This window comes from Parasteatoda tepidariorum, chromosome 2 (genome assembly GCF_982258835.1).
Source record: "Parasteatoda tepidariorum strain Cologne lab strain chromosome 2, Ptep-v5.0, whole genome shotgun sequence".
In the NCBI taxonomy this organism is placed as follows: Eukaryota; Metazoa; Arthropoda; class Arachnida; order Araneae; family Theridiidae; genus Parasteatoda; species Parasteatoda tepidariorum.
Window position 1 is genome coordinate 131341311 of NC_141756.1, and position 25637 is coordinate 131366947.

General features: G+C 27.8%; 1 protein-coding gene across 3 annotated transcripts in view; it reads right to left on the reverse strand.

The window, feature by feature from the left end:
• The window catches only part of LOC147816234 (uncharacterized), a 48877-nt gene extending 27241 nt beyond the window's left edge, over window positions 1-21636 (reverse strand). The window contains exons 1-2 of one of the 3 annotated variants that reach the window (XM_087158399.1): window positions 11182-21636; window positions 7175-9602 (exon numbers count right to left, since the gene is read on the reverse strand). The gene's annotated coding sequence lies outside the window, so the exon portion shown is untranslated. The remainder of the gene's footprint in view (window positions 1-7174; window positions 9603-11181) is intronic. The other 2 variants (XM_087158400.1, XM_087158398.1) reach the window with 2 other exon arrangements.
• Window positions 21637-25637: the final 4001 nt, after the last annotated feature.

The window sequence follows — 25637 nt, forward strand, 5'->3', positions numbered from 1 at the left end:
CAACTTAAAGTTGCTTATAAATATTCCTCTACTCTTAGAAAAAAGGTATGTAATTATAATTTAATTCGGTATTTAAATTATATTTCAACGTCTGATTGTTTTTGCAATAAAGACGAATTTTCTCAATACATTGATGAAGATTATGGTTATGTTATTACCGGAAATTTAGAGATCGTTGGAGATCAAGATTTGATTAGTATTTTGAGTAGAGGTTCAAAATTCAGAACAAGGTTTAAAATGAAAAATGATGACTTTATTTTATCGGTTAAAAGAGATCCGATTTTTTTTATTGCCGAAATTTCTAGGAAATATCATTGGCCCGTTGAGTGTTTTACAGAATAGAATGGAAGACAGAAATTGTGGAAAAAGTTAAATATTATTCATTTAATTCCAAATTTTGTTTTTATCCTAGTGGTACCGTTATCAATTATGATTTGTTTGAAGAGATAAAAATGCTTAAGAATAAGCTTATTATTACAGTTGTTGATAAAGCATCTAATAACTTTTGTATCATGCGTAAATATTTTTTTAAAAAATTAATTATTGGAGAATATAATGCTAATAATACTTATTTCAAATTTAAGGGAAGATAAAAAATTTATTGAGAAAAGGATTATTGCTTTTAGTAAAAAATTAAAATTTAAATTGGATAGAATTACTTTTCCATATTTATTTCCTATTGCTAAATTTCATAAAAATCCAGTAAAATTTAAATTTAATGCGTGTGGTAAAAATTGTTATAATTCTAGTATCAGTAAAAAGTTTAATATTCTTAAAACTATTTTGCTTAAAATTAAAGGTGAGAAAAGTATTGTTTAGTAACGTTGATGTTTGGAATTTTATTAACAAAAGCGTGGTTTCTTACATTAATACTTTTAATTTTGAAAACATTTATACCAGTATACCTCATGCATAAATATTTGATATTTGTAGTTGCATTTATGATAAATATTTATTTAATGAAAATATTGATAAATCTTATTGGTTAGAAATTTGTAAATTTAATCTTTTTGAAGATGTTCCTTTTACGGTGTTGATTTTTATAAACAAAATATAGGGACTTCGCAAAGTAATTCTTTTTCTGGAGCTTTTGCTAATATTTTTTTACTTTTTTTGAAGCCAAATTTTTTGAGTTTAATGATTTTAAGACTTTTAGGTATATTAATGATTCAATTTTATTTAATTGTGATAATTATGATTTCATTTTTAATATATATCTTAAGGATTTGGTTTTGAAGCAGACTACTGAAAATTGCTTAAATGTTGAATATTTAGATTTTAAATTCGATATTGTTAATAAATAAATTAAAATTGGTGTTTATAATAAAAGGTTGGCTTTAGAGTTCGTTTTTTTTTCAGTAATTTTAAAACTAATTTATGCAGTAAAATTTTCAAAAATTTACTTTTTTCTCAATCTTATAAAATTAATAAAATTAGCAATCATGTTGGGAGCTTTCAAGAGGCAACAAGTAATTTTTTGAAAAATTTGGAAAATTAACATTTGATTTCCTTTATAAAAAAAATTATTGATTATAGTAAAATTTGGTTTTACTTTTAATTTCTGAAATATTTAATTTAAAATTAAAGAAAAAAGATTGAAAACTATTAGTTTCGCCTTTTCTTTTAATAGGGCATGATGAAGTCTTGACAGAGTTGCTCCGGTCAAGCATTTCTTTCAATAATGAGGGCGACTTTTTAATTCCTTCTACTCATTAAATTTGGGAGCGTTGTTTTTTCGTTTATTTCAAATTAGTTGATGCTCGGTAGTCAGTTGTGTACTTTGGTTTTGGGATTTATTTTCAAGTAAGTTTTTGTGCATTGCATTCTTATGTATTAGTTTAGATTTTATACTTTTGTATTTTGTTTTTGTAATTTTATTGTATTTTCTCTACCTGGACTTTGGCACAATCCAGGGAGTTGTGTTCAGAGAGAGCAACTGAGACATTTGTCGATCGAAAAGGTTTTGCAATTACGACTTCCGGGGCTGGTACCCCCTGACTACGTAAGCTTCGACTGTCATATTTTTCATTATTTTTAATTGTTTTTCTTTATTTATTCTTTTGGTTTTTTATAGTAACCAATCATTTTAAAATCATAAGAAACGATAGCTGCGAAACTACTAAATTCAGCCTTCCCCAAGTCAAAATTTTTAATAGCTCTCCAATGATGGATCAACATAGTCTTGATGATACGCATTAATAATTCCATCATGAACCATTATATTTTTTATAGTAACCTACATAAGTAACAATCACCCCAGTGTAAAAAGTCGGGCTTATATACGATGGCCCAACATGAAAAGAAAAATGTTTAGATAGTATATTCCTCCTGAACCAACAAGAATTTTCGTTAAATCATCATAGAAATTATGGACCATCATGAATTTCCATCACAGTATCCTAGAAATCAAATGCTGAAACTATTATGAACAACCATCATCCCAATGTAAGAATTCTGACTAATTTATGATGGGTCACAATTAAAAAAAACTGTTTTGATTCCTGAGAACCAACAATAATTCCCACTAAACCATCATAAAAATATATAATTGGAAATATCATGGATCATCACAGATGGAGAATCAAACTTCTCTTCATGGTTAACCATCAAAGCATTCAAGTAGCATTTTCCGACATGAAAAAATTGAAGTTTGTTGGCATATGAAAAACCATGAACACATATTAGAAAAAGGTGAATGATGGTGACCGTCAAATGATGTTGGACCATCATGAATTGCACTGAAACCAACATAAGCCATCAAATTGTTTTGATGGAGCCATCAAGAATTTTGACCAGGGATGCCATTACTTTGATGGTGGTTCATTCATTGTGTAAATTATTGCAGCCATTTTTTATGGATACAAATACAAGCGGTCTCTATTTTTTTATTGTTGTTTTTGTAGTTCATTTACGTCGAACTAGAATTTGCACAATGGGCAATTAGCGACGGTTTGGGAAACATCCCTGAGGATGATCTGAAGACATGCCATCACAATTTTGATCCTCTGTCGAGGGGATGGCACCCCCGCTTCGGTGGCCCGACGACCTGCACTCGAAGTCGAGCACTTTACGGTGGAACAGTTTAACGAGGACCCATAACGCACACCCTTCGGTCCCTACACAGACTAATCCAAGTGATCACCCACCCGCACCTTGACCGCAGCAAGTGAAGCTTGACTTCGGTGATCTGTTGGGAACCGAGTCTTAATGATCAGTTCACTGCGGGACTCAATTTTTAAGTTCGAATAGAAGTATTAGAGATGTTTAATATGTTCTATAATTTTTTGTCGAACTTCGAATTATGGAAAGTTATCTACTCTATTTTATTACAATATTAACTACACGAGGTTACTAATATTGACTACACGTGGTGGTATAATCTTTAAGGGTTGCTATAGCTATGTAGGGTTGCTAGAACTCTAATTTTAAACCTGATTCATTCGCCAAATGTTTAGAGATGAACATTAGTCAACATTCGTGAGTCTGTCCTTCAAAAATCCCCATGTCCTTCATACCCCAAGTCAAAATTCTTGATGGTCCCATCAAATCATTTTGATGATTTTTGCTAGTTTCAGCTAGCAACCCCTTTGATGGTTCATGATGGTTCCAACTAAACATTTACATGATGCTTTAATTAGAATTCTTGTTGGTTCGCAGGAATATACCATCAGTTTGTTTTTTTATGTTGGACCATCATAAATCAGTCCAAATTTCTACATTAGAATGATGATTTTTCATGATCTTTCCAACATTGGATTTCTAAGATACCATGATGGAAATTCGTGATGGTTTAGCATAAAAAACAATCGAAACAAGTTGCTATTCTTATGTTGGACCATCATAAATCAGTCCGAATTCATACATTAGGATGATGGTTACTTTTGTTGGTTACCATCAAAAATATGTTTCACGATGGAATTATGGATGGTTGCCATCATAATTATGTTGGTCTATCAATGGAAAACAATCAAACATTTTAACCTGGGTAACAATACATTCCCCCTTTGACACATTGATGGATTATATCCGTTGATATGACCTTTGCCCCACAAGCAGGATGGAATTTCTGTGAGAGGATGGGCCCTGTCAAAAGTATTTTTGGAGAGATAAAGGTTTGGTTAACGATTTTCTATAATGAATTTGAATTCCGATGCAATATTTAAACATGTTATAAGGCAAAAAAAAATCGCAAAACTTTTTTCGGTTAATACTTTATTAGTTTAATAATGGGGAAGCTAATGATATGTTTTGATAGGATAATAAGTTACTACAAGTAGGCTAATGGCAAAATTTAAATTTGTGTTTTCATAATAAATTGTAGTTACATTCTCTTTGAGTAAGACTTTTTATAGGAGGGATGTGAGAGTAGATATTCGGTGGACAAATGAGAGCTAAACAACGTCCAAATATAGGGCTTAGTTTTCGAGGCAAAATTCAAGTTTTGGAGAATGGGTAAAATTTAGGTTTAGATGGGCTTACAATAAGTTAACGTTCAAGGCAAAATTCAAACTTTGTTTGTCAGAAATTGGCTAAAACGTTTTTAAGACGTAACTTATTTTGGTGGGTGGGCTAACGAAAATATTGTTTTGGACGAACGAGTTACTAAATTATACAAACATTCCGAGCTCAAATTCAAACTTGTGATTATTTGTTCAGAAATCAGATAAAGTTTCCCATTAATTTTTTTAACAGTCCGGGGGAAAAAATTTTGGCTGAGTAAACCCATAGACATGCACCACAAATGCATGCGTAGAGTACGCGTAAAATGTACTTTCTTATAGCTAATTTGTAATGAACTTTTTTAAAATACAATATCATTGATGAACATCTTCAAAAATTTTCAACTTAGATTTATAACTTTCTAACGCAGTGTTACCCAAAGTGGTCCATATGGAACCCCAGGGGTCCGTGGTACCAGTCAGGGGATCCGTGAAAAAAAACTGATTTAGGGGTCCCTGAACAACGTCAGGGGGTCCGCGTGAGGTTTAATATAAAATAATAACATTGTGATTGGTCTTTATTATTATGGAAATTAAGATAAATAAAATAGTAGCGATTTTTATATCCTAAGTAAACAATAAATAATGGTGGGTGCTTATAATTGTTAACAGTGGTTTGTTACAAATTAAACAGTTAATTTACAAATTTTCTTATATCTTTTGTTCCCTTTGTAAGAGATAACAGTATGAATGAGTTGAAACAAAAACGCCGAAAATACAGTGTGGAATATTTGAAGTATATCTATATTTCTTCACCAGGAAATAGTACTTTACCTATGTGTCTTCTATGTAATAAAACTATAACTGATTCAATGAAACATTCCAAGCTTAACGAAGAATTGATAAAAATCCATAGTGACAAAAAAGATAAGGATTTAACTATTTTTCAAACAGTCAAAGAAAAATATCTGTAAACATCGTCACTGCAACAATTTATTGGGACAACATCTGAGCGAGGTGACGATGGATTGCATGTTTTTCATAATTTCGCATGTTTCTACATATTACATGATTGCAAAATCCGGAAAGTCTAACACTATTGAAGAACTTATTTTACTATCTGTAAGTGAGATAATACTCACCGGGTTGCACAAACCAGCTTTCAATATTGTAAAAAGAATTCCAGGGAGCAATAATAATGCACAAAGAAGGACTGACAAAATATCTCAGTGTCTAGAAAATTCCTTATGTGAGTACTTAAAAATATCTGAATTTTCTATTCAGCTTGACGAGTCCACTTATCCTGGAAACGAAACTTTTACTTTTAGCTCATGTAAGATTTGTAAAAGAATAAAAAATTTACCAGGAATTGTTATTTGCTAAATGTTTGGAAAGCGATACGAAAGGTGAAACGCTATTGACTGAATTAAAAGCTATACCCTTGACTAATATCATTTCTGTAGCTACTGACGGTACTCCGGCAATGGTAGAAAGATACCGAGGTTTTCTGGCTATTTTCAGTACATTTGCCGAACTTAACGAAACTAATTTGAAACTATAAGATGAACAATTAATTTTAATCAAAAGTAAAATCGTAAAACTGCGTTTGTTGCAAAACTTTTTCTGTATAAACAAAACTTGGGAAGAGGATATTGTTCTCTCAGTTTCAGTGCCGTAATAAACCCCAACACAAAAAAAATAATATATAAATGATTAGAAATCAGTGCTCACAAACATTGAGCCGGATATAAATACACTCTTGAAATCTCATCAAGTTCATCCAAGTCATTAATTTTTTATTTTATTTTAAACAAAAGATATAATTTCAATAAATAGTTCTCCAACAAAAAGTTTCTTTTTTTTTTAATTTGTAATTTTTATACCGTACATATATGCAGTTTTTCACTTGGGGGTCCGTGGGCAAGTTTTGACTATAAAAAGGGGTCCATGGGTCAAAAAAGTTTGGGAACCACTGCTCTAACGTAACTCTTTCAGACGAATGCGCTTACGAAAATTTACGATAAATTCATGATTTTCAAGAGGCAGAATTACAACTTCTGGTTGAAAAACTTGTTTTAGTCAAACTTTTTTGTTGGGTGATTTATCGAAAGTTTTTGTTGGCCAAATGACTTTCTAAATTGGGCTAAAAATTATCTAAAACCTATTTTGGTCATTACTTTTGTTTGAGTTAACGAAAATTTTTGGGATGCGGGAGCGAGATAACGATTTTCTAAAACGGGCAACTTTTTGAAGCAGAAGTTGAGTGAAGTTAACCTGCAAATAGGCAAATGGAAATTATTTCGTTATAGTTTATTATAACCTACCAACATTGTTAGGTTAAATAATAAATTAATAAGTAATAAGTTAAAATCTTTCACTGGCATGAATAAATAAAATTAAAGTAATAAAATATAGAAACCAAATCTTTTACTGGAGAAGCTATTCATTTAAAATGGTAAAAATTACTAATAGAATTTATATGGAGTTCAAAAATTCTGATTGTGATCATTTTTAAAAATAATTTCTTTAAAAAGTAGACGGGGGGAGGGAAGTTAAAATCCTTTTGCACTAAGGATGATGCTTTTAAGAAGGGCGTCTTTTGGGAGATCTTAAGAGAGTTAGAATCTCCAATAAGTTATTAAAAAAAACTGTTCCATGACTGGTGCGTAAAATTAAAAAATTACTATGCATAAAACAGTTAAGACAGAAAAATAAGGATGGAACTTTCTACTTACAGTCTTTATCTTTCAAAAGCTGCCATTCCTTATGCTGCTTCACGAAAAGGAGTCAGGCAATGCTGGAATTAATCTGGCTGATTCCAATAAGTCACACTTATTCATTTATGTGGGGTAATTGAGCAAATCCTGAAAAGCTGAAATATAATAAGTTTAATAATAGAAAATAGAAACTAAATACTGCTAAGAATTGAAAAAACAGAATGGAAAAAAAAGAGAAAAAAAACAGAATGGAAAAAACCCACAGGAAATAAATGGAAAAAACACTGAAATAATGGAAAATACGAATGGAAAAAAGCAAATGAATAAAAAATGGGAAATAGAAAATAAACACTGCAAAGAATCGGAAAAACACAATGGAAAAAATAGAATAAAAAAGCAGAATAGAAAAAACCCACTGGAAAAAAATAGAAAAAAAAAACACTGAAATAATGGAAAATAGCAAATGGATACGAAATGGGAAATAGAAAATAATTACTGCAAAGAATCGGAAAAACACAATGGAAAAAATAGAAATAAAAAACAGAATGGAAAAAACTCACTGGAAAAAAATAGAAAAAAAAACACTGAAATAATGGAAAATACGAAAGGAAAATAGCAAATGGATAACAAATGGGAAATAGAAAATAAACACTGCTAAGGATTGGAAAAACACAATGGAAAAAATAGAAAAAAACAGAATGGAAAAACCCAAAACAAAAAAATAGAAAAAAACACTGAAATAATGGAAAATACGAATGGAAAAAAGCAAATGACTAAAAAAATGGGAAATGGAAAATAAACACTGCAAAGAATCGGAAAAACACAATGGAAAAAACCCACTGGGAAAAAATAGAAAAAAACACTGAAATAATGGAAAATTGGAATGGAAAACAGCAAATGGATAGCAAATGGGAAATAGAAAATAAACACTGCAAAGAATCCGAAAAACACCAGGGAAAAATAGAAACAAAACAGAAAGGAAAAAAAAAACACTGAAATAAATGAAAATACGAATGGAAAATAGCAAAAGGATAACAAATGGGAAATAAGAAATAAACACTGCAAAGAATCGGAAAAACACAATGGAAAAAATAGAAAAAAAACAGAATGGAAAAGACCCACTGGAGAAAAATAGAAAAAAAAAACACTGAAATAATGGAAAATAGCAAATGGATACGAAATGGGAAATAGAAAATAAACACTGCAAAGAATCAGAAAAACACAATGGAAAAAATAGAAAAAATAACAGAATGGAAAAAACCCACTGGAAAAAAATAGAAAAAAATACTGAAATAATGGAAAATACGAATGGAAAAAAGCAAATGAATAAAAAAATGGGAAATGGAAAATAAACACTGCAAAGAATCGGAAAAACACAATGGAAAAAACCCACTGGAAAAAAATAGAAAAAACACTGAAATAATGGAAAATACGAATGGAAAACAGAAAATGGATAACAAATGGGAAATAGAAAATAAACACTGCAAAGAATCCGAAAAACACCAGGGAAAAATAGAAACAAAACAGAATGGAAAAAACCCACTGGAAAAAAACACTGAAATAATGGAAAATAGGAATGGAAAATAGCAAATGGATAACAAATATGAAATAGACAATAAACGCTGCAAAGAATCGGGAAAACACAATGGAAGAATAGAAAAAGAAATTGGAAGCAATTAGAAAGCAATAAAAAAAAAATAGAAAAAATTACGAAAAAAAAATATACGAATGGAAAAAAAATACAGGAAAAACATATGGGAAGAAAATGGAAAAGAAACAATGATAAACAATTTTAAAATGCATCAATAAAAAAAAATTATAAAATAAGCTAAAAAAAAATTGGAAAAGAAACAATGAAAAAAATAAAACGTGGAAAAAGCACAATGGAAAAAAGATTAAGAAAAGTGGAGAAAAAAAAGTGGTAAAAGTCTTAGAACACAAAGAAAAATTAAAAAGAAATGGAAAATACTGTGAAAAAAGAGTAACCAAAATATGAATGCGCAAACGCAATAAGATGACGGAACGACCAAATTTCGTTGCATGTAACGCAAACGTAGTAATGATGAATTTTTCGACTTAACAAGCGGCGATGTGAGACGGGATCCCTCGGACGAAAATGTACCAAACGGGGAAAAAAAGAAGGAAAAAAACCGGACAAAATGTTGCCTTTTTTTTCCCGAAGAAAAACGGCAATATTAGATCAGTCACTCTGCCTTCTTACGATTACTTTGAATATCATAAGAAGCAGAAATTCAGGAAAAATAAATAACTTACCTTAAAATTAAGAATTATCAGTAAGCTTACGAAGAGTATCATACTATTTTTTGAATACATAGAGCCTAATATTTTTTTAAGCTAGTAAAACTTACCTGTAGTTACCGTACCTACAGATTAATGACTGTTAGATGGGTCTTTACAAGCCTTCTTGCTAATTTTTCTTGATATCCTGAGGGAAAATTAAAGATCATTATATTAAAATCATTACATCAATGTCGTAAAAGTAATAGAATGATTGTATTTTAATGGAATATTTTTGTCCTCTTTCTTAAATTTCCTAACATTATGAAAACTAAGATGTCAGAATCGAAAATCCCTATCTAGATAATTTGCAGATTAACCGAACTGCTCCGTTAAAGAGCAGAATCAAGTATTTTCCTCATTGTCCCAAGGTAATGAGATCATATACTGCTTCATGTGGTTAAAGTTCAAAAGTTTGTTAACTAATTGGTTGGCTATATTTATTGACTTGATTCTAAAAATAAACAAATGACATTACGATTTTCTTTCTTTAATTGTACAAATTGTAATAATTAATGTGAACAAGTTTGAACATTACATTAATAATAAAAGGAAGTGTTTGTGTCCGTGTATTCCTCCTATAAATCCAGAATCGTTTGCGTATCAGGGTTCTAAAATTTGGATAGCGGCTTCGAGGAGAAATTTTAACCTCCCTTCCTAAAAATGATTCAAGAAATTTCATTCATTTGTTGGGAAAAGACGTTTAAAAAAAGAATATTTCTTATGGGATATGCATTAGCCATTGTTAAAAATTAAACTGTTGACGATTCTGTTTTAGTACTTCAAATATTTAAAACATGCAATCTTTTTCAGCTTTGCAATATTTATCACGGTGAATAGCGATAATGCTTGTGTTGAAAGAACTTAATAACGAAAGGATTGAAGAAAAGTTGGACTGTAGATATTGTTTGAGTTACGTGTTTTATTTGTATGATAAAGAGTCAATATTCTGACCCGTTTACAAAACGTGAATCAGTGCGCGTTTTTTTTTTTTTTTATAAAAAAATTTATATTCAAAACCAGATTTCTCTATAACTATTTGTCTATTTCGTTGAAATTTTCTACATGGTAATTTAAAATTATTTCTTTAAAATTATGTATAACTTCGTATACCTGACGATTCGAACTTTTATCAAACATTAGTAAATAAGATGATAAATAATTATTTAAAATACTTTGTTGCATGGAATTGTCATTGGATAAATGAATTGCATAATTGAGTACAAAAATTATTCACTTTGTTTAAAAAGTTCTAGAGATCTGACAAAATACACAAAAATTAAAATAAATGCTCCAGGGTTCAAATTTCGGCCAGCTCTCCTGATCAAATTATTGAAACATTTTTTTCCTGATTCTGACTATCCCCACCCCCATATTTTATGGGTCCGGAATCCAAATCAGTAGAGGACAAAATGTTTATTCAGAGAAATTGCGTTTTTGTATCAGATTTCGTAACTGGAAATATCATCTGCACTAATTAATTAGCATATTAAAAATTTGACCCTTGAGCCATTAAGATTGAGTCATATACTACGTAAAAATGCGCCCATTAGTTCAGTTTTTCTTTCCATTTTGACTAATTGTACCATTTTAAAAATACTACATTTTTCTGAATTCTAGTGGATTTCACTCAATAGTAAATAAAATATCCTTTTATTTAATTTAGTTTTTATGTAAATGGGTCTTAAATTCTTATGAATTCATCACTATACAATTGTTAAACTTACCTAACATACAAAAAGACTAGTTTGGATAATTTTTCGAATATTTCTGCTCTCTTCATCTATGCATACGAATCCATACGAATCATCATCCATACGAATAAGATCAGAGAACACTAAACAGCGACTTCGATAAGCTAAAAAAATCTATAATATTCATTAGTTTCTCCTGTAAAAAAAATTTAATATTAAAATCATAAATGAAATACTTAAAAAGTAGACAATGCACAACAATTTTTAAAGAGTAAAAAGTAGACATATGACTATCGATGTAGTAAATTTGATAGTCAATCGACAACAATTATTTTCTCTTAAATTTGGCGATTATAAAATTCTTTTTGCGTATTTTCTTTCACTAAGCGCAACCGTTTGCGGTTGATAACACAACACGTTAATATCACTAATTTGTAAAATAATATATACAAATTTTATAGACAAATCGCAATTCTTTGATTCGTTTTTGCTAGACGTATGTGATAAGATGTTTGATAATCAATTTTTTGACCATTAGATCAATCAACTTATTTACATATTTACTGCATTATATACATATTTGTTTGAAACATGAACTCAGAAGGCATTAAAAACATTCCATTATCCACATTTACTTAAAATATTACTGTCTGTTTTATGTAAAGCACAAAACAGAATAAATAAAGTTAGCTACACATACAGAAGAGTTCTTTCATAGACTAATAATATAGGTAGACTGCTCATCTATGATTGCCAATTGGCGACCAGGAAGTTTCTTCAACAAACCTAACTGAGTTTGGGTAGGGGCGGACTAAGCAATCGCTAGGGAGTGCCAAATAAAATGGGCAGAAAATTCATTCGTGATTTCTTTAAAAATATTACAAAAAAATTTTTTTAACTTTTCATACGTGTTTCTTTTAATTTTTTTGACACTCTGTTTTCTGATAATTTCCATTAAAAAATTTCATAGGCGATTAATATTTTCTCTAATGCTAAAGCAAGGTAAATTATTGCTAGTAGAACTCAACGCGAAAGTAAGATGGAAAAAAAATCAATATTTTTTAACAAAAGTTACTGTGTCAAGATGTTTTGTCTGAGATAATCACTAGACAAATCAAAATGAAGTTTTTTTTGATTTTTCACAAACTTATTTATGATTGTATAATGCAACGAGTATTTAATAACACGTTTTTTAAAAAAGAAAGATTAGTGCTTTAAAGTTATTTTTAAAATTTATTTTTATATTCACTTCAATAAAGTTGAATACAAAATAATTTTATCAATATTTTCTTTAAAGACAATTTTAAGACTTAAAAGCTGCATTTTTAATAATCTCCTTATTGAAAAAATTATGAAAATTTGCACGAAATTATTTTGAAAACTTGTAATTTTTTGTTCAATATTTTGTCTTAATTTAGATAAAAATTCAAGATATAACCAAAACTCTCCAAGTTTATATTATAGCTTGCTTTACTTAGTTGCTTTACTAGTTTGGGGTCTTTGAAATTAAAAATTTAATAAAAAATGTAAAAGGAATTTAAACAAACGTTCAATAATCAAATTTTGGTTTTGTATTTAGCTATTTAAACCGAAACTTTATAAAAAAATAGGGATTTCATAATAAAATATTTCTTTATTAAATTCAAAATTCGATTGAAAACAATTAGATTGAAATTAAATTTATGAAATATTTATTTGAAAGAATAATTATACTTTGTCCAAACTCTTCACAGTTACAAATTCTTTTCAATTACCTACATTATATTTTGCTCCGCATGAGTAAATTTTACTTTTTCCTTGTTTTAATTTTAATTTTACTTATTTTAATTTTACTCAATTTAATTTTACTTATTTTAATTTTACTCAATTTAATTTTACTTATTTTAATTTTACTCAATTTAATTTTAATCTTTTTAATTTTACTAATTTTAATTTTACTCATTTTAAATTTACTTCCTTTTATTTAATTTTATTTTCCTTCATTTTTCTTAAAGAAAATCTTACAATTTTAATATAGACGAAACTTACCGATTAAGTAAATTTGTTACTCATAAAGTTTAACATTTATAACTCAACTTAAAAATATATAAGTTGACTAGTTGCAGAGAAAAAAAATTAATAAAATCGTTGAACATTGAAAAATAACTGTCAATTTTTTTTTTTAATTTATTTATTTGCTTATTTTTTTTTCAGATTAGCTTTTCCATTTGTTTAACCCACATAAAATTATTTAAACGAAACCAACCAAAAAAATATGTCTTCTAAAAAAATATTTTCGCTAAACTTGAAAACCATTGAATCTTTCTAAAAAAATAATTATTCCCGGAGCCTGGTTTGATTAATTTAATGTGATAAAGGGGGAAAGATAATTTTTCAGGGTAAGTTTGTTTTAAGAGGAAGGGTGGTTTTTACGATTGGGGTAACAGTCTAATCCGATTTTATTTGTCTATGGGTAATTTTAAACTCCTGATTTGAATGTTAAGCTAACAATCACTTTTTCTAGAAGCTTTCTATTTCGGAAAACACATATTACAAAACATATTTGAGAGGACTAATATAAATTATAAATACTGAAGGCATATAATAATAACTCAATTGTAATAGATTTACACAATTATAAGTTCTTAATTTGCATAACTTTGGTCTCAGAAGAGCACTTTAAAAGCTCTTTAGAGAACAAGTGCAATAGTATCATTAAAACCACAAATCCGAAATTACTTTTTTTTATAAATTGGAACAAAAATTTAAGGTTTTTAAAATCAAGGAATTAAAACTAAAAATAAATAAAGAAGTGCCAACTTTCTAAACTAGATATCAGTAATATACAATAATATATGCAATATACAATAATATATATAACCTAAACATATATAACATATGAAATAATATGTATAACATAAGTAAATTTCAAATTAACTACTTAATTCAATATAGGTATATACCTACTATTAATGATATTATGTATATTTAATACTTAATTGATACTTTTTTCGAATATTTGCTGTAAACGGAGAAAAAAAAGATAATTGTTTTCAGCAGATTATTCGGAAAATATTATCGCAAATAATACCAAGCTGTAATATCGTTATTTAGACTAAAAGAAACTTCAGTTATGGATAAATTGCAATAGTTGGCGCTTCTTTAAATAGAAGAAATAAATAGAAAGTTTCAAAATATAGAGCTAGTTTACTTCTTAATTGTATCAAAGATTTATTTTTTAATTTTCCGAAGCCAAAATTTTTACATTTCTTAAATCTTAGAAAGATTTTAGGATGTTTTATTCCAGTCTAATTAAAATGAAAATAAAATTGGAAAATAGGTGCTAATGAGCCTCCTCAACAACTTTCATACACGCATTTAAGTTCGTAAATGCTGAAAATGTGTAAAAGTAGCGTTTCGTTGAACACTATAAGTTTCTCAATTATAAAATGACATCTTAAAAACTTGTGTTTAGAACTGGAAAATATCGCCAAGATTTTTTTTTAAATTTAAATATTTACTAACAAAAAGAATTCATTCATATAAACAAACTACTACATTTAACAAACTTGTTTCACTCTTTTCGAAAATTTTTGCTTGTTTGTGCTGCATGTGGTTGATTATGAAACTTTTTATTTAAAACTCACGTTTTAAAACAATTTAGACAAAAATATCATCCTCTAATCATAAACACATAATGAAACAAAAATTTATGTATTTACATGACACGATATTGTAAATGCGCAAAAGTCACAATTACAAAAAAGATTCAAAATTAAATAATAGTTTTACTCTTTTAAATCCAGGAAAGAAACAAATATTCGATTGAATCAATTACTAAAATTTTCCTATTGAAACGTCTTAAACTGGTAAAACGCGCGCAATACATGAAATAAAATAGAATCGTTTTTTCCTAATAATTCATTGTAACAATGTAAATACACAAATGTAACAATCAGCTTTTAATGAATAAATTTCTTAGTTATAACTTTTTAATCAAAGGAAGCAGCAGCTTTTAAATATTTTTTAATTGAGAAGATTTTGATGGTTAATTTAGTTAAAACATTAAATAAAAGAAAGTAAATTTAATGTTCTTCTAAGATACATTTTAGGCGCATAATATTCTGTGTGTGCAAAATCGAAATTCGAAAATAACAGATAAGACATTTTGGCTTCCTTTTTAAGATATTCAATTTAAAACCATCTCGTGGGAGATAAAAGCCATGATTTTTATTACCAAAAAACTCAAACTATTTAGAATGACAGCGAGTCCACTGCAAGTATTTTTTTTCCGTCTACACAAGCATTCCTTTTTCATATTGTAATGTAAAGCAAATCTCTTGAACAAATCATTATTTTCAGAAAGGTATTTTTAAATAATGATCTGAATCAAGCAATTCTGAAACCATCAACTGTGATAATTGAATACTTATTCAACCATCATAATTAATATTCACAAAATGAAAACTTTCCATACTCATGTATTAAAAAACTTATAAGGAAAATTGTTTCAAATAGGAAAACAATGAATACTGTGAAGAGTATTTCAATATAGAAATTAATCAAAATAGATAATCCAGGTCTTATGAAAACAAACTTGCATTTAAGTTTTTAAAGAAATTTTATTCCATTTAAGGATTTATTTTGATTACCTTAAAAATTTCAACAACACAGTGAGGATTTGTAGAAAACTTTGCAGTTTTTCAAAGCATGGAACATAAATACATATACAAAAATTTATTGAAAGAATGTTTCTGCACTTAAGAAAGCTGTTTTTATTGCATCTGTTTCGAAATAGAAATAGAAAGACAACTTCTTCTCTTTTAAAAAAAAAGTAAGATGATTAATACTGTGAGATATGCATAATTTGTAAAATAAATGTAAGGATCATAACTTTTAGCCACACACATTTTTTGTGCTCGGTTTTAAAGCAAAATACAATTTTGCGAACAAATAGTTTTATATGTTGTGATTTAAAATAGCTGCAAAACTTCTTTAAATTTAGAGCAGAAACTTTCAATTTGGAAAAACAAATGCATTGGAATTTAAGTTAGGAAAACATTCTATTTTTACTCTTTAATCAAACGACTATAATAGCAGAAAGAAATTGAGGTACAATTTTTTTGAATGGATTTTTTCCAGGTAGGTTGGTTTGATTTAAAAATCAATATCCATAAAAATTCATTAAAGTAACACATATAATTAATGAAACTTTTTGGAAAATATTTCCTTCTGAGGGCATTTGTTTTTCCATACATTAAAAATATCAAAAATCTAACTACATAATAAGAGTGAATAGAAAACTCTAGAATATTACACCCATGAAAAAACAAATATTACTGGATTTTTCTTTCAAATCAGTTTAAACTTTCCTTTTTCAAAAAAAATTTTTCAACAATGCAAATTGAATATGTTTTTAATAATATGTTTAATAATATATTTTAAACAATACAAATCAAATACATTAAGTAAAAATGAATAATGGAAAAACATTTCTAATTAATTCAACTTTCCACTTATACAAAATGAATATTTCTATTTCCATTATTATTAAAAGCCAGATATTAAATTTTTTTTGAACAAGTCATATTTGTTTAATGGAGTAATAATTTTAAGTTTTTGGGGGCCATTTTTTGTAATTGAATAAAATCTTAACTAATATCTAAAAAGTCACCGAGAATAGAGTTGAAAAATTAGTTAATACGAAAATACTGTGTAACGATAAGAAACCGTCCATCTTCATTTTTATGGGAGAAATCCGAATTTATTGCAGAGACATCAGACATGATGGAATTTATTCCAAAAACACTTTCGAACTATTTAAAAAAACATAATATAAACAATAATTGAGCCTTAAAATTTGTTTTGACATTTACATATTTATCAATTATTTCCTTAAAAAGAATCAAAATTAAAATTCTAGTCGTTAAAAGTAAATATTATAGAAATTTATTAAGCATGATTTACGCCAATAATTACTGATGTAAATGAAGATGGACGTCACTGGGGCACCCGGGTGCGTGGAGCCCGTATTTGCTTAACACTACAATTTAAGCCGATGAAGTAACAACTGAAGATCCATGGAAGGGACTGTTTATGTACATGAAAGCTGGAATGTCAAGGTTAGTGAATTTTTCAGGATTAAAATTTAGAAAAAAATAAAACAAAATTTTAATTTTTGATGTTGAGAAAAGTAAATTATAAAATCTGGTTGGACAAGAATCGCTTTTTCCTCACTAAGTCTTGTCTTATTCACGATACTTTTCTTAGTTCTTCTCGTTTATGCATGGATATGAACCATTTTTTCCAAACACGGCCCATCTTCACTGAGTAAAAACTCTCGTGAAGATTTCTCATGTTAATGATTTGTCAAAAATTAGTAACCTTCATATGGACAACATGACGATCCAATCGAAATTTTTGTAAAAAAATGGACATAAGCCGTTCTTCTCTTTTGATCTTCAATTTTCTTTTTCCTCTTATTGATTTGATCTTCAATTTTCATAGTTTTTTTTTTAATATTTAAAAGGTAAAAAATTTGACTTTTAAACTTCAAAAATTTCTTTAAAAATTTGCAAATAAATTTTAAGACTTTCTGAAATTAGAAGTATTAAAATTTTGAAACTGATAAATTAAGAAAAAAAACAGAACATTTTATTTATTTTCTGATTTAAAAAAATTTATTTTCACTCTTAAATGAGAATGTTTTTTTTTCAAGATAAGTACACATGAACAAAAGCTATTCAAAATGTGAGTATTAAAAAAAGTGAAAATTCAGAATACAGTAAAAAAAAAAATTCACATTGTAGGGTTAAGCAAACCCCCTGGGGGAAATTTTGATTTAGTTTGAAGAACAATTAGCTAAGTCAAACACACCTTCTAGTATAAAAAAAAACTTAACCTTTTGAGGTTCGGATTCCAGCTTTGGAGTTTACTGTTTCGCGTGTGCTTTAAAAAATATCCCTAATAAACAAACAGATCATAACAGTCTCATCGGGATTATACAAACGGGACACTTTTCTTTATTATTTCTTACATATTCCTTCTTTGATTATAGTTACTATATAGCTCTATGTAGTTGCTTTTTGCCTTCTGAGTTCCGTTCAAAGTTACGAGGATTTATAGACAAAACATTAAATCTATAAAAATTGCTTTGTGAGATTCCACGTCGATTTTGCATGTCGTTCAAAATGCAGGAAAAGCAATTCGTGGAATTTGTCAATTATTCGCATTTGTAATCAAACATATATTACGAAACTCTAATTTTAACTGTAACGCTATTATACTGACTAAATATGATGATTCCAATCAGATTTCCAATCAGATTATAAGTAAAAAATATTTTTTAATATAAAATTTTAAAATGGACATTTAATTGATTATGCATTTTCAAGAAAATTTCAAGCCCTGGATTAATAAGCAGAAATAATAAACTGTAAAATAACATGCATAAAATATGAATAAAAAGTAAGGTATAGGTATACAACGCGTAATTAAAATCTAGTTATTAGAAATAAATAAAATCTATGGACAGAAAGGTGAAAAGCAATTATGATATAAAGCTAAAGAGAAAAAAGAAATGATTATTTAAAAAAGAAACAATCGAAATTAATAATATTTATTAAAACTGGAGTAGCAAGCTTAAAAAAAAATAACCATAAAAAATAAATCGGGAGATTTAAGAAAAAAAAAATATGCAAAAGGAAGTAAATATGCGGGGAAAAAATTTTAAATATACATCTGAAAAATACCCCCCCCCCTCCCATTTTGATATTATACATTAATATGAAAGTAATTCAAGAAGTAAGTTAAATTTAGTATTTTCGTAGGAAAAGGAAGGAAAAAAATTTTGAGTGCGGCCTAATGTATACTCTTTGAATATCTATCGCAGCCTCTCATCAATGGAATATCACAGATCATACATATGAAAGCACTACTTTATGAAAGCACCATCGAGGAAACTGTGGTAGAGTGTGACACCCTATAAATTTCAGGGTTCTTCAATGATCAATGATGCACTCATGGAGAAGTACGTTCATACATTTGCCTCCCCGACACACCATTGACTGAGGCAATGATGAATATTCCACACGTTACCCGGGGCATATGCAACTGGGAGCATCACATCTGATACGCCCAGGCTACTTTTGCAAATATACAAAATTTGATTTACTTTTTGAGTTACTTCTGTTTACTTCCTTTTGCAAACAGTAACCATGAATTTTAAATTTAATTGCCCGATAAAGAAAACAAAAAAAGGGAATTTGTATTGTATTTAAGGTCTAGATATTTTTTTTTTGAGTTCATTGAGTTGACCAAGAAACTCCATAACTTCATTCATGATGGGGAAAAAATGGAGTTTTTCAGGGGCGCATTCTTAATATTCGTGTTAGAAACCCTTCTTATTTTTTCTAGCATTCGAAACAAGCAATCGAACATTCTTATTTTGATTCTCCCTCACACCATCTCGAATTCTGTCACTTTCATTGTCCACCGTTGTTACATTTTTCTTTCTTTCTCTCTCTTTTTGTCATTGACCCACTGTTTTTATGCTAATCACTCTTTTCATTGCTATTCCTAACCTTTTCACTGATAAGAAAATGAAAGAGGGAATTTTCTTTTGAAAATGGATCGTTGGCATACACCCAGTCTTGCTTATTTAATAGTGTTACATTTCATTAATTTAAAACAAGTGTTAAGAATATATTAACCTTGTGTATTAAAATTAAACATAAATAAATTACGTCTAGTTATTCCTTTCAATCAATTTTTAAGCAATCTTGAAGCCTCCTTCTTTGGTGAAAATTAACCTGATATTATTTGTAAATACTAATTGGACGCAATTTCAGTACTGCATCTCAAATCTAGAAAATATTTTCTTGTACTAATTTGATTATCACACGAGCTCAGGGGTCCAGACCAGCGCCCCAAGCAAGCATTAAGCATGTATAGTGCACACCATTTGAGCTCAGTCAACAGGTTCAAATAAATTCATTGTCAGAAACAACCTATCCTTGTATGATACATATTTAGTAGTCAGAAACTACCATATAAGTATGATAGAGAAGGGGATAAATAAGCGAGGAAATTTTATCCAAGCGATTATGAATATTGAAGGCGAAAATATTTTCCCCTCAAATTTATGGAATTTCCCGGTTTCGCTGTATTTTACTGGCTTGTTAAGAAACAATTTGGTGAGAAAAGGTTAACTCTTCTAGATCTAGCTCCCTACTAACAATATTTTCTTTTCAATCTAGAAATTTCATTATATTCTAAAACATCATAAGAAATAGTTTAAAATTTTTAATAACAACATTATAGGTTTAAGCAACAATTGATTACATATCGAACATTAAATCTGGAATAATATGAAGCTTTGAAATTCTTTCTCTTAGGTAACGTAAGCAATCTTAACATTCACGCTGCGTTATCGATGCTTTTTTGTATCATCTTGCAAGAGAAGGCAAATATCCAATACCAATCCTAGCAAAAATGTCATGTTTAATAACAATAATTGTTGAAAAAATCCAATATTGATTTCCATACAGTTGACTCGTTTGAACTGAAGAAAAATTAAAATGGTGTTTACGATATTCAGATTAACACACTCAACAATGAGAACGAGTGTTAACGGATGCAAACCATGGACTGAACAATTAATAAAAATACTATATCTATTTTCATAAACAACCTTTCAGAGATATTTTCTATAAAGAATGTCTAAAATTGTCCAAGAATTTCAAAATCGAACATTATCTAAAACTATGAGAAAAGATTTCATATTTTTGTATTTATTAAAATATTTCATTAGTAATCTAATAGGAAATTGAACACTTTATTTTTGACCTTATCAAAAATAAAAAAATATATAAGTATGAACTAACAAAATTAGTACATTTAAAGTTATTTGACAATTGTTATGGGTGAAGTTTACGCGATCAACCCAAATTAGACAAAACTCAGAGAAAAAACCAAATTTGACTATCCAAAATTTTTGGAAAATAATGAAAGGAATTTATTATATTTATTCTCAATTTTCTTTAGTTTTAAAGTTTTTAGCTAAATAAAAAAATAAGTTTTAGTTAGTTTATATATCTGCAAATTAGATCCGAATTTTAGATGAATCAAAAAATTTTGCATCTACAGAGGTAGTAATCCTCCCTCCCCCTCATAGTACTTAATAGTTACCCTTTTTCCAAAATTTTCTTTTTTTTTCTTCATTTCTAACATATAAAAATTGAAGTTTTCTACAATTGCAAGACATGCAAAATTATCTGAAATATTTTTCTTTAGTTTTAATTTAGTACATAACGAACAATTTATTTTTGCTTTTCTGGCAATTCAGCTATATATTTTTGATTGAAAATTAGTTTAAAAACGTTTTAAAAAAATAGCCTGGTTGAAAATGGATAGCTTTGGTAACAACAGTTAAATGTTGAAACTTTCTATCTTTTCAAAGACAACTTTTCTATTTCTCCCTAGAAGTAAAAAAAAATCTGCAGTGCCCGTGACCAAGCTGCACGGTTTCTGAGAGAGATTATATATATATATATATATATATATATATATATATATATATATATATATATATATATATATATATATATATATATATATATATATAGCTTTTGAGACATTTTTTCCTCCTGTAGTTGCCGATTTGCAAATCGTTCATTTGCAAATTTATTTTGAATAATTTGAAACAGAAGTTTACTAAAAACTTCAGTCAAGCTTGTTTCGAGACTTAACATCTAGTTTTATTTACAATGTAATCATGAACCGAGGAATGAAATTAAAATGTATCTTACGTAGCTGTCAAATACTGAAGGTTTATCCAAGCTAAATTACTTGCAGGGCCATTTATTAATTGCTTCATTTCAAACTAAGGTAAGCCAAAAATCAAGCAACTTGAAGTTATAAAAACAAAAGAATAGGAGACATCATAAGTTCAATTCTCCTCTTTTTCTGGGTCTAATCTGCTAGTTATTTATTAGTTTCTAGTGGGCCATTGTGCAGAAATATTTGCGATGATTTTAGTGTACTTGCCGAAATCCTCCCCATTCAACGGATAGTGGTAACTGATTTTGTTAAGCAAGTAGTATTTAATACTGTTAAAGGATCTCAAAATAATTTTCAATAAATGTAGAAGAGCTGTTTATAACATGTATTAATTATTTTTTTCAAAACCAATACTGTTTATCAAAACCTTTTGATTTTTTAACCCTTAAACTCTTTTTAAAAAAATTATAAGACTTTATCTTAACTTTAAAAAAATGCTATTTAAAGTTATCACACCAAATACAACTGCAATTTATACTTATGAAATATTTAACTCTTTTTAGTAAAATGTATTTAAAGGAACGTCACGCTACAAACATTAGATTAAGTTTTCATAGTTCAATTAATAACCTATTATTAGAATTAATTAGTTCAATTAGCCGGATCAATTGCGAATTTTTAGCTGCATTATTTTCCTACTAATCATGGGATTCATCATTAATGAGGATGGGCCTCTACGATAAAATTAGTAAAAATTTGTAAATAATGTTCCATTTAAGCGGGTAACTAAATAGTACATTTTAATCATTCTAGTTATTTTACATGATGTCATTTAAATCAATGATTTTGAAATTCTTTCAAATTGATAATAATGTTCAATATGATTTTTTTATGACTTTGAAGATGAATATCAAAATATTTTACAATATTATATCAAAATAATATTTTAATTATAATTAATTAAATAATAAGAATCCTACTTGTGCACAATAAAATTTTATTTGCCGTTATCATTTGATTTTTTAAATATTTTTAAGGCCACTTTCATAAAAACAGTAATAATTTGACAAACGTAAATATCAATTATATTATTGCTTCAAATCACTATAAATCAGAAAATATCTACTTTACAAAAATAGATGAGCAACCATTCGAAGCTTTCAACTTGTATGCTTATTTTTAGCAATAAGAGTAGAATAAAAAATTATAGTAAAGTTTTCTCCTTTTGAGAAAAGAAGAACAATTTTAATTTATTTTTTAATTTTGTTTTATTGCTATTTTTATTTTTAAAATATAGAAACGGTAACTAAAATCTGTTGATAAGTTATCGTTGCTTTGTTTACTTGACGATCTTGTGTTTTAAGACAACCTTTCTGAGAACGGATTGTTTGAATAAATAAATAAAATAAAAAATAATAAGGAGTTTAAGAAAATTTGAATTAAAAAATGGCAGTTTTCTTCATTAAGAAATTTTACCTTTTAAAAAACAACTGCAAATTTGTTTTGCACCAGAGATATAAATATTACCGGTCTAAAACTCTTTTCCATTAATCAAGATATTCGGAATATATTTGTTTTGAAAACTATTAATCTTTAAAAAAGATGAATCTGAAACTTTTTTTTTACTAATAAGGTGCACCAATATAAAGCGTGTCAGGAGATATTTTTTTCTCCTTTTAATAATGAAAAATAAAAACGCATAAAAAGACTCATAATATTTAGTTTCTGGGACTTTTAAAATATTTTCCGTCCTGATGAACGATGCCGTTAATGATCTGTATATTCCCAGTTTCTCACTTTCTACCCTTTTGCAGTGAATTGATGTGAGAAGTTTTCTCACCTATTGTGGGAGGCAGCAATCAAATTCATAAGTGAATAACACTCCTAAAAAAATTGATTAAGGGGACTGGACCATGTGAATTTAAAACAAAAAAAATTGTGCAATTTTTTCCAATAATTTTGAATTTTTTACAAGATATTGTCATCACTAATTTGAGTTTGTTTCAGAAATTTTATAAAACTCTTAATTTGTTAAGTTATATTCTTTTTCTAAAAAAAACTAATGAGTTTTAAATAATATTTTAGAAAAAATATTTGAAAGAAATAGTAAGTATATAAACACTTAATCTGAATAAGTGTTTTGAGGATAAGTGCAATTATCTAATGGAAATGTTTCGCATGGCAAATATTTTCAATATCACATGACAAATATGTCAATAGTTGGTGAATATTTTAAAAATTAATATCGAAAATATATTTATTTTACATGCGTTTCATATTAATAAAATTATTAATTTTTTTTTTACAAAAAAGTATAATCCGCGTTCTTGTTTATAATTTCTAAATAGAACACTTGTCATTAAGTACTGTCTAAGGAATGACATTATTCTCCTTCTAAAATTCCAAAGAAATTCTTTCTTTTAAAAAAATATTAGCGCAAAAGAAACCTTTCAGTTTTATGTTATTTATAAGCTATTACTTTGCAAATTACATTAAAATATTAGACCAAGACAGTAGCTATAAATTAAAAAAAAGTAGTGAACGTAGGACAAAGAATACTTGATTTGAAAGAATTAACTTTTATGTAGAAAAAAATAAAATAAATTACGCATTGAAATGAATAATCCATTCAAATTTATATTTTGCTCTTAAAATGAGCGTGAGAAATAAATTATTTTGTACCTCTTATTTTCTCAAACTTGTTTTATATCACTGTATGATTTCATTGCATTGAGCACGCAGCGATGTTTTGGCTGTAAGAGTGTCTGCAGCACTTGTGCTATTAAACCCAACATTCAACAACAACGATAAAAGAAATACTAATAAACAACATTTAATTAATCAGTAGTAGGAAATATAGTATTAATTATGTAAGTATGGCTGAGCACATGCTACAACGTAACACCGTTAATTAACACCATTAATTTTCTTTCTTAAAAGTTAAGAAATAGTTTATACAATCATTATTACTAGTTGAGACATTTAAAGTAGTTTTCTAAAAAGATGAATTGCACAGGTCTTATGAGCTATATTTGTTGATCAATAGGTTATACTATTGATTCTTTAAAAAAAACATAATCATTGATTTTATTTATGTATGCATTTAAATTTAAAATTTTTATATATATATATATTTTATATTTATATATATTTTAGGTAGGATATTATAAAACGCACCAAATTAGACTTCATACTAGAGTAGATAATTTGAAATTGCCCAATCATATTTAATAAAACTACATTGTTTTAACAAAATTATAAATTAATGGTACAAATAAGTTATTTTTCTAGCATTTACTTTCTCAAAAATTTCACCTCTTATTAGTCTTTTCCTTTTCAAATTTAATTTGGCAAATTTCATTTCATTAAATCTCTTAAGTTCTCAAACAAATCAATGAATTTGCAACTTCAAAAAGTTATTCAGAGAAGTGAAATCATTCGATCCAGCCAGATTGCGTACGCCCACTTAATATAAACTTATTAAATTTGAGGAACACAAATCTCTGGTACTTTTGTAAATTTTAAACAAGAAAAAGAATCCGAAAATTCTTTTGAAACATTTTTTTCCTTATTACTCTAAAGGGTTCAAAACTCATGAAAACGTATTGGCAATTTCTTGGATTTTGCATTTTTATTATTTTAAAAAAGACCCTAGTACTTTAACACAATTTCCTATATCGGAAGAGTATCGAGAATTTGTATAGATTTATCACTAAATCAGTTTTATTAAG